An 11,661-nucleotide genomic window follows, 5' to 3' on the forward strand; every position below is an offset into this window, starting at 1 on the left:
TACCCCGTTTTCATGGTATCCAATTGGTAGTTACAGTCTTGTCTCATCGCTGCAACTCCCGTACGGACTCGGGAGATTCGAAGGTCGAGAACCAAGCGTCCTCCGATACACAACCCAACCAAGCCGCACTGCTTCTTGACACAATGCCCACTTAACCATGAAGCCAGCCGCACCAATGTGTCGGAGGAAACACCGTACACCTGGCGACCGCGTCAGCGTCCACTGCGCCCGGCCCGCCACAGGAGTCGCTAGTGCGCCTATAACATTAAAAGTTGTAAAGTAAACCAGTCCAGACCATAACTAAATGCTTTTTATGTAAACAATGTGGCATCACTGTCATCCCACATTAAAAAATACTTACGTTTACTGGAATACTACAGTACTTACTATAGCATTCTGTAGTAAAATGTAGAATACTATACTACAAAATGTAGTGTCCCTCGAGCATGTGTAGTACATATATAATGTTGTAGCATACTGTAGAATACTATAGTAAATGTTGTAGTATACCGTAGAATACTATAGTAAATACTACAGTAATGTTTCCAAAAACACTAGTCTGCAAAAACAAAACATTTTAAACTAAAGTAAATACTAGTAAAATGCTAAAGAAATCCAAGGGGTATGAATACTTGTGCAAGGCACTGTACAGGTTATAGAAAATGTGCTCTTTTAGTATTTATCCAGTAGGTTTCCTCAAGGAGATCGCTTCCACTGCTATGTCAAAGATAAAACAAAAAATACTATAGTAAATACTACAGTAATGTCTGCAAGAACACTACAGTGAATACTGTAGTATTTATACCATAATATACTACAGTATTTTTTCCATATGGGATGGCATTTTCCATTAAAATAATGCAGTGGTATAAAGTACTTACATAAAAACACTTTGAAGTACTACTTCAGTCATTTTTTTTTTGGGGGGGGGGGGGGGGGGTGTATCTGTACTTTACTATTTATAATTTTTCACAAGTTTTACTCCACTATATTCCTAAAGAAAATAATGTACTTTTTACTCCATACACTTTCACTGCACAGCTATTTTCAGGTCTCCAGAGATGTTCGATAGGATTCAAGTCCGGGCTCTGGCTGGGCCCCTCAAGGACATTCAGGGACTTGTCCCGAAGCCACTTGTGCATTGTGTTGGCTGTGTTCTTAGGGTCATTGTCCTGTTGGAAGGTGAACCTTCACCCCAGTCTGAGGTCCTGAGCGCTCTGGAGCAGGTTTTCATCAATGATCTCTCTGTATTTTGCTCCGTTCATCTTTCCCTCGATCCTGATGCTGCCACCACCAAGCTTCACCATTGGGATGGTGCCAGGTTTCCTCTAGACGTGATGCTTGGCATTCAAGCCAAAGAGTTCAATCTTGGTTTCATCAGACCAGAGAATCTTGTTTCTCATGGTCTGAGAGTCTTTAGTTGCCTTTTGGCAAACACCATAAGGGCTGTTATGTGACTTTTACTGAGGAGTGGCCTCCGTCTGACCACTCTACCATGAAGGCCTGATTGGTGGAGTGCTGCAGAGATGGTTGTCCTTCTGGAAGGTTCTCCCATCTCCACAGAGGAACTATGGAGGTCTGTCAGAGTGACCATCAGGTTCTTGGTAACCTCCCTGACCAAGGCCCTTCTCCCCCGATTGCTCAGTTTGGCCAGGCGGCCAGCTCTAGGAAGAGTCTTGGTGGTTCTACATTTCTTCCATTTAAGAATGGAGGCCACTGTATTCTTGGGGACTTTCAATGCTGCAGAAATGTTTTGGTACCCTTCCCCAGATCTGTGCCTCAACACAATCCTGTCTAGGAGCTCTACAGACAATTCCTTCGGCCTCATGGCTTGTTTTTACTCTGACATGCACTGTCAACAGTGGAAATTTATATAGACAGGTGTGTGCCTTTCCAAATCATCTCCAATCAATTTAATTTACCACAAGTGGACATCTCAAGAATGATCAATGGAAACAGGATGCACCTGAGCTCAATTTCGAGTCTCATAGCAAAAGTTCTGAATACCTATGTAAATAAGGTTTTTCAGTTTTTAATTTTAATAAATTTACCAAAATTACTAAAAACCTGTTTTTGCTTTGTCATTTTGGGGTATTGTGTGTAGATTGATTTGGAATTTTGTATTTATGTAATCCATTTTTTGAATAAGGCTGTAACCTAACAAAATGTGGAAAAAGTTAAGGGGTCTGAATACTTTCCGAATGCACTGTACCACTTTGCCAACAGGCATGCAAGCTAAGATAATTCGACAAACTAGCTACTCCAACTTGATTAATAGCCTGAATTTGCTTCTTGCTAGCTAGTTATGAGGTTAGGAGATTGGTAACCTATCTGGGCTAGCTAAAGCCATCATAAAATTGGCTAGTAGTATTACAGAGGGCAAGTAGTATTACAGAAAAACAAATGTAAATAAAAAATGTACAGGACAAATCTGAGGGGGCCTGTGTCCCGTCTGGTTTGCTTAATATAAGGAATTTGAAATGATTTATACTTTTACTGTGGGTATTTAAGTATATTTCAGTAATTATAAATTACTTTTGATACTTAAGTATACTTAAAACCAAATACTTTTACTAAAGTAGTATTTTACTGGGTGACTTCCACTTTTGCTTGAGTCATATTCTATTAAGCCACAGTATCTTTACTTTTACTTAAGTATGACAGTTGGGTACTTTTTCCATCACAGAAAGAATGGCGATTTTCCAAGGTGGACCAGTGGTGGCTGCTGACTGGCTGAATACCCGGGCCATGAGGTGGTAGAGTCGTCAACAAATCAGCATGACAGAAATACGATGCCAAGTTTTCGAACTACCGGTAGTTTCTTTGAGAAGATATATAAAGTGATCTCTGCATTTGAACAGCAGCATAAATACACCTATTTTACTTTTGCATGTCAAAAACCAAAAACCGCTCACGATCAAACGAGTGCACCAGGGAGAACGCAACAAGTACGCAGATGCAATAAGTGAAAATACATTATCTAACTGGGGATAGTTAGCTAACATAACATCACGAAGCATGATGCGCTAGCCAGTTAACTTTCATTCTGAAATAACTTTTTATTTCTGAGTCAGTCAGATATTAGTTTAGAAAGACTTGAAATTGGCATGGGAGCTCACAAGCTAGCAAGCTTATCAAAGGTAGATAACTGGTTCATTTGACCAAACTATTTCTCAATGTTTCTCAAAATTACTGTAGCTGGCTAATTCATTGGATCATGCTTTGCGATACACCCGGTTTTAGGCTGTTTTAGTCAACACATGTCACCAACAGTAGAACCTGCTGAACAACGTGGGGGGAAACAATAAGCCACTGTCATGCTTGTTTGTCCTATCAGATCTGCAATGAGAAAGTTCTAGCTAGTGTATCCCTCTGTTCTTCCACTCTTGTTGGAGGTAGGTCAAAGGCTCCCATGAATGTTGTGATTATTTATTTACAAGTTAATTACAATATTCTTTAGAGCCATCATGTAAGCCGTCTGGTCCGAAAGACTCATTGGTATAGAGACTATAGCAGACCCAGAAGTTCTGACTGTACGCACATTTAAGTGCCCCAGGCTGATCCATTTACATTGTACTGTTATAATTTATTTTATGCTATGAAATCCTGCGATTTCATTGGGGCAGTTCCCCCTCATTGCAAATTGCTGGCAAAACAAAGCAATGTTCGACAGAGCTGCTGCTGCTGGCAGTCACTGAGGGGCAGTAAGTAACTGAACAGCTTGTTTTGAACAACATATTTTTGAAACAGGAAAATGTACACATTTACCACACTTTTATGATGATTTAAAACATAATCCATGAATAATATATTATATTATTATTTTGCGGACCAGTAACCAGTGGCGATTTTAGCATGTTAATCTTGGTGTGGCAAACACATTTTTGGAGGGGGGGGGGGGGTGCAAGCCAGAAAAGCCACTACACAACACTAAACAATACATTAATTGCACTATAACAGTGACAAACGGTGCCCACAAACTGTTAGGGCCTACATAAAGCTGTCCCAACAGCAGAGTCCCAACATCTTACCACTGCTACACCTGCCTTGTCTGGCAGCGAAACCGTTAATCAGCCTAATTTACTGCCTTTTAAAAAAACATAGCTGATATGGCTGACTTGCTTAAATAAATGTGGTTTCTACTGACAATTGAGATGTACAAACTATGGCATAATAAACTATTATTATTTGACCATGCTGGTCATTTATGAACATTTGAACATCTTGGCCATGTTCTGTTATAATCTCTACCTGGCACAGCCAGAAGAGGACTGGCCACCGCTCATAGCCTGGTTCCTCTCTTGGTTTCTTCCTAGGTTTTGGCCTTTCTAGGGAGTTTTTCCTAGCCACCGTGCTTCTACACCTGCATTGCTTGCTGTTTGGGGTTTTAGGCTGGGTTTCTGTACAGCACTTTGAGATATCAGCTGATGTAAGAAGGGCTATATAAATACATTTGATTTGAATTTGATTTGATAAGAGGCAATCAGTAATTTTGATTAAGACATGAGTGAGCTAGGACGGACGTAGTCAATATAGCTATTTGTTAAGCACTTTTGAAATGTACAGCGATAGAATTCAGAACATTGGCCATTCTTACAGTGTTCTCCCTGTACACCAAGTCAGAACCATAGGATAAATAAAGGGGGCATATAAGCAGACAATGAAAGGTCTTACACTATTCGATGATTGCATTTCTCTAAAACAGGTTATATGTGCACCACCAAGTCAGAATAGTAGGCAAAATTAAGAGGGGAAAGGGACCAAATTATTGAGGTGAGGCACATGGGCTACTAACAGCTTACTACACAACATACACTTAGTATTACTTTCTTAGCTACAGTATTTTCTCTTGCATATTACGTAATTTATGCAGCAGCATACAATACATTTTTGGACTCACCTTGTTGTGCTGTGTTCACTTGAACAGGAAGGTGGTGCGGTGGTCCTTCGTGGGTAAATTTTGTCATCAAAGTCTGGCATTCTCTGGATGCAGGGTGCTTTAAAGACAACTGGGAACTCAGAAAAAAACAAGGTCGAATTATGATCTTCAGGTCATAGCTCTAGAAACAGGCCCGAGTTCCCGACTTACAATTCCGAGTTGGATGACTGTTCAAAACGTATTTTCCCAGTCAGAGCTCGTTTTCCCCCGGGTTCCATGTTGTCTTGGACTCACTGAAGTCAGATTTCCCAGTTCTGAGTTAACAGTTGTTTTGAGTGCGCAGAAATCACGCTGGATTGACAGCATGGCCAATGTTGAATATTCACCTCAGCTAAACCACTCTTCTGATCTGAACAACCAGAGTGGAATTGTCTATCCCGAAGTAAGTTTATCCTAAAGTCGTTTTTACAAGTAAGCTATTATTGTTCACACCTACCATGTTGTGTGCATGCCTTCACTACACTTCTGACACCACACAGAGACGTTAACGGCATCAACATTTGTACTAGAGTAGAGGGCGTCAATTCACATACACTGCAGTGTATGCCAATTTCATTGTCATGAAAATCCATAAAACATTTGTAATTTGTTATGTTCGTAATGTAGACCATGTGAATTATTGTTGTGTTCCTTTTGACTCACCTTTTGTTGATCATAGTATAAGATACGTGAACATACCAGTTGTAGCTAGCTAATAAAGAGCTACGTGTAGAAATATCCTGTCGTACAGCATTTTATTATTTTGTACAAAGAAAGACATGGTGTCAGATTAAAAGGACTAAAATATGGATTTTTCTGGAGTTCCTTCACCTCGCATGGACTGGGAGTCTACAAACTTACCCGATGCATGGCGCAAGTTCAACAGCATGTGGAGCTAATGTTCAGAGGAAAAGAGGAAGAGTGCAGCTACCTGCTCCTCTGGATCAGTGAAAAAGGGATATATTTACAACACATGGACACTTATCGAAGCAGAATCAAAGGTACTGGAAACATACTGCGATCGGTTTGAAGCATATATTGTGCCGAAGACCAATACGATTTTCGCTAGGTACAAATTACATGAGAAAGTACAGGGAACAAGCGAATCGTTTGAACAGTTTGTGACTGAGCGGCGTCTGCTTGTGAAAAACTGATTATGCAAACAAGGATGAGATGGTCAGGGACCGTATTCTATATGGAATACACTCACCGCGAGTGAGAGGGAAACTTTTGAATGTTGGGTCTGAGCTAACGCTGGACAAAGCTATCGACATAACCAGAGTCCAGTGTTGCCAACTCCTCAGTAAGGAAAGTAGCTATTGGCTGTCCTAAAAGTTGCTAAATGACGTAATCACCTAATTTGCATAATTGGCCATGTGCATGTAATTGTGATGGACGCTGTAGGAGAGAGGAATAACGTCGTGGGAGAGACAAAAAGTGAGTAAAAAAACACCCTAAATATGATTAGAACTTACAAATGAATTTTTCTGTCGATTCTTGTTTTTTTTCTGTCACAATTCCAACCCTCCTCCTTCATCCAGGCTTGGGACCGGTGCAGTGCTCCTGCAAGAAGGAAAGCTCATCGGCTACCCTTCCAAATCCCTCAGACTGTGACCCAAAAGAGACACTCTAGCGGAGATACTTAATTTTTTATTTTATTAAAAAAATAAAAAAATAATGTTTTTTAGTTTAGTTCTTAATTTGGTTTGGTTTTTAACCTTATGATCCACTTAGGAGCCTACAAGTCACAGTAAAACATGAACACTTTTAACCATAACATTTTGTATATTTTTTTTTGTATACAATCTAAATGGACCAAAAAGAGAGAAAAAAAAACTGTTAATGGAAATGTGAGAAAATGATGGTAACTAGTCTGGCCCTAATTCAGGTTAAAAAAAAAGTATTTTTATGTAAGCCAGGGCGGGATCAGCCATGCGCGATTCCCGCATACGCGATTCATTTGCAGTCTGGACGGGAGGGGTGAACATCTCCTGCTCTGACTGCAGCTGGGAGGGACTGCTGTGCGAGGACTGGGCCACCTGTGAGTGCTTTGGGATGGGGGTGGGGCCCGCGGCAGCACCCGCTGCTCGTTGAGAAGAGTAAGAATGCTACGTGCTTTCACGTCAGAGTCTCCAAAAGTCTCCAATAACACCAGAAAAAGTCGCTAGATTTGTCGCTAGTCGCTTTTTTGAAAATTTGTCACTAGAGGGGTCTGAATACTCGCTAAATATCGCTAAGTTGGCAACACTGGATCTCACGAGCTAGCACAGGTTCAGATGAAAACCATTTCGGGCTTCATCATGTGAACAGTGCACGCAGTCAGGCAGACATCAAAGCCCACCTCTGGTGCTCAGTGCGCTTCAGAACAGAGAGAGACATAACTCCAAAACAGAGCGACACGGGCTCAAAACACCCTAAAACGTGAATACAAAGTGCATGGCGAACAGGGAAATTGCCCAACTAAAGGCAAACAGTGTACTATGTGAAAAATTTAATCAGAGCTTACCGTGAAAGAACAGAACATGCAGTGAGTGAAGATGAAATGTCCATCAAATGCTGATGAACTGTTTATTGATTCAGTGACACAGAAACATCAAATATCAGAGACAGAGCAAGCCTTTGCTGACATTGAGATAGGAACACAAAGGACACAGCTAAAGTTCCAACTAGACACTGGTGCACAAGTAAACATTATTCCTAGGAACAAGTACCTCAGCTTGACATCTGAGTGTGAGCTACACCCCACCCAGTGCACCCACCCAGTGAACAGCTCCCAGTAAAAGGCACATGCACTTTCAAATGTAAATACAAGGAAAGTGACATGATGTTGGACTTTTACATTGTTGACACTTGAGCACCTGCAGTGCTAGGTCTTAAAGCATGTTTATACATGGACCTCATCAAGCTAGTTTATCAGTGACAGCACCAGTAGAGACAGAAAATGTACTGGAGGAGTTTGCTGATGTTTTTACAGGAATAGGATTATTCCCAGGAGAATGTACCCTTCACCTTGACCCAGACGCAACCCCTGTAGTCTACCCACCAAGAAAGATTCCCCTTGCTCTCCGTGCCCGTCTGAAGAAAGAGTTGGAGAGCATGGAGCAATCTGACATAGTCACAAAGGTTACAGAACCGACAGATTGGGTAAAAGCGTTAGTGGTGGTGGAGAAACTACGCACAGGCAAGCGACCCAAGAGACTTGAACAAGGCTATCACACGCCCCCATTACCTTTTACCGACGCTAGATGGCATCACACACAAGCTAGCGGGAGCACACTACTTCAGTGTCATGGACGTCAGATCAGGCTACTGGGTTATCAAGCTCACAGAAGAGTCATCTAAGCTCACAACGTTCAACACACCGTTTGGACGCTACAGGTTTCGTTGCCTGCCTTTTGGGATTATCTCAGCCCAGGATGAGTTTCAGCGAATGATCGACGAAGTGTACGAAGGCCTCAACGGAGTTGTGGCAATTGTGGACGACATCCTTTTCTATGGTTGAACCAAAGAGGAACATGATAGAAACCTCCGCGCAATGCTGCAAAGGTCCTGCGAGAGAGGAGTCCGGCTCAACCCCGAGAAGAGCACAGTCGGCGATCAAGATGTCAGCTACTTCGGACATCTTCTCACAGCGAATGGAATCAAGCCAGATCCACAGAAGATCTCAGCCATAAAATAAATGGAGCCACCAAAGAACCGTGAGGGCTAGAAACAATGTTTGGCATGGTCAACTACTTAGCCAAGTTCGCACCCAGCCTCTCCAATGCTAATGCACCCCTGCTTAAGCTGCTAAAGCAGTCCAGTGAGATTCTCTGGGACAAGCAACAAGACATTGCTTTCCAGAGAATGAAAGACTTGATCACTAGAGAACCAGGACCAATCCTTGCCTACTAAGACCCCAACAAAGAGCTCAGACTCCAAGTAGACCCGTTGAAGTATGGACTAGGTGCAGTGCTCCTGCAAGAAGGAAAGCTCATCGGCTACGCTTCCAAATCCCTCAGACTGTGAAATCAACTACGCTCAAAACGAAAAGGAGCTGTACGTCATTCTGTTCGGATGTAAGCGTTTCCATCAGTACGTATACGGACGACAAGTCATTGTGGAATCCGACCACAAGCCCCTCGAGTCAATCATGAGGAAACCGCTAGCCACAGCCCTACCAAGGCTACAGAGAATGAGAACTACAAAAATATGGCTTCACTATCACTCACCGTCCAGGCAATGACATTCCTGTCGTAGACACACTCTCCAGGAGGTTTCTTACCTACAAGGACAGCAGACTCACTGAAGGCATGGACATGCAAGTGCACACTGTGTACAGCAACTTACCATTTAGTGACACAAAACTGGAGGAGATCCGAGCAGAAACAGAAAAGGACTCACAACTCACACAGCTGAGGAAAGTCATACAGGATAGATGGCCTGAGGAGAGGAGAAAATGCCCTCAGAGCGTCTCAGAGTTCTGGAACCATCGTGATGAACTATCACAGATCAACAGAATAATTTTCAAAGGAGAGAAAATCATAATTGCTGCCAGTCCCAGAGAAGAGATTGTGACAAAGATCCATGCTGGACACATGGGCATGGAAAAGTGCAAACAGAGAGCACGGGACATTTTGTTTTGGCCGGAATTTGCAAACAAATGGAGGACATTGTTGGTAAATGTGCCATCTGTCTTGAGCGATACCCCTCAAACACCATCAAAGAGCCAATGTTACCTCACTGTATCCCAGACTGACCCTGGCAGGTCGTGGCAACCGATCTGTTCACCTGGAACAACAAGGACTACATCGTAACAGTGGACTACTACAGCAGATACTTCGAACTCGACAAGCTTTACAGCACCACATCTGCAGCTGTGATACACAAGCTGAAAGCAATCTTTGCCAGGCATGGCATTGTAGAGACTTTAATATCTGACAATGGCCCCTGTTACAAATCAAATGAGTTTGAATCCTTCACAAAAGCATGGGAGTTCACACATGCCACCACAAGCCCACATTACCCTCAAAGTAATGTCCTTGCTGAAAAATCTGTGCAGATTGATAAATCACTCATGAACAAAGCAAAAGCAGACAAGAGACCCCTACCTCAGTCTCCTTGAATACCGCAACACTCCAGTTGACAACTTCAAATCATCAAATCAAATGTATTTATATAGCCCTTCGTACATCAGCTGATAAAAGTGCTGTACAGAAACCCAGCCTAAAACCCCAAACAGCAAGCAATGCATGTGAAAGAAGCACGGTGGCTAGGAAAAACTCCCTAGGAAAAACTCCCTAGAAAGGCCAAAAACCTAGGAAGAAACCTAGAGAGGAACCAGGCTATGAGGGGTGGCCAGTCCTCTTCTGGCTGTGCCGGGTGGATATTATAACAGAACATGGTCAAGATGTTAAAATGTTCATAAATGACCAGCATGGTCAAATAATAATAATCATAGTAGTTGTCGAGGGTGCAACAAGCCCGTCCGGTGAACAGGTCAGGGTTCCATAGCCGCAGGCAGAACAGTTGAAACTGGAGCAGCAGCACGGCCAGGTGGACTGGCGACAGCAAGGAGTCATCATGCCAGGTAGTCCTGAGGCATGGTCCTAGGGCTCAGGTCCTCCGAGAGAAAGAAAGAGAGAATTAGAGAGAGCATATTTAAATTCACACAGGACACCGGATAAGACAAGAGAAATACTCCAGATGTAACAGACTGACCCTAGCCCCCCGACACATAAACTACTGCAGCATAAATACTGGAGGCTGAGACAGGAGGGATCAGAAGACACTGTGGCCCCATCCGATGATACCCCCGGACAGGGCCAAACAGGCAGGATATAACCCCACCCACTTTGCCAAAGCCCAGCCCCCACACCACTAGAGGGATGTCTCCAACCACCAAATCACCAGCCCAGCTGTTGATGAGCCGCAGACTTCGCTCAACACTTCCCAGCACCAACCAGCAGCTGCAAACTGAGGTCGTCAGCTACAAGGAAATGCATGAAAAATGTGCAGAGACGACAACAACAACAAAAGCAATACTACAACAGGTCAGCGAGACTACTGCCACCACTGAACGACAGAGAGTCAGTTAAAATCCAGGAGCATGGCCTCTGGAAGCCAGCAGTCATCATCCAGCCAGCTGAAACTAAACATTCATATCACGTCCGCACCGCAGAAGGAGCGGTGTACTGCCGCAATCATCGTAACCTACTGAACACAAAAGAACAATACACTGACGAGATGAACTGTTCCCTTGAAAGAGAATGTGATGGACTAAACACACACACAGCACAACATACACCATACTTACCTGCAACACCACAAGAGCTGTTGACTGACATAGAAGCATGCTCAGCATCATATCACACAAGGTCAGGAAGAGCAGTCAAGCCCAGAGCTGTCCTAGACCTGTGAAATATCAAAGGGTGTAGGCGGATCGCTGCCCTAAAAGAGTTCCAGACTGTAAACTTGTTATTGAAAAATTGACTTGAAATGCTTTGGTATTGTATTTGTTTGAAATGTTAAGTTGTCATTGCTACAGTGAAAGCTGAGTTGCTGAGAAACCTTCATTCTAAAAGTAACTGTATGCTGAATCATTGTTTCAGAGTCTGTTATGTTGATTCAGTTGGTGCAGTATAAATGGTTACTTACCTTGTGTTAAAACTACAGAGCATGTATTCAAAATAAATGCTTAGAATATGTAAAACATTTGTATTTTTGTTTTAAAAGAAGGGGGATGTAATATTCATATGTGTAAA

This window comes from Salmo salar, chromosome 04 (genome assembly GCF_965601325.2).
Source record: "Salmo salar chromosome 04, fSalSal1, whole genome shotgun sequence".
Lineage (NCBI taxonomy): Eukaryota > Metazoa > Chordata > Actinopteri > Salmoniformes > Salmonidae > Salmo > Salmo salar.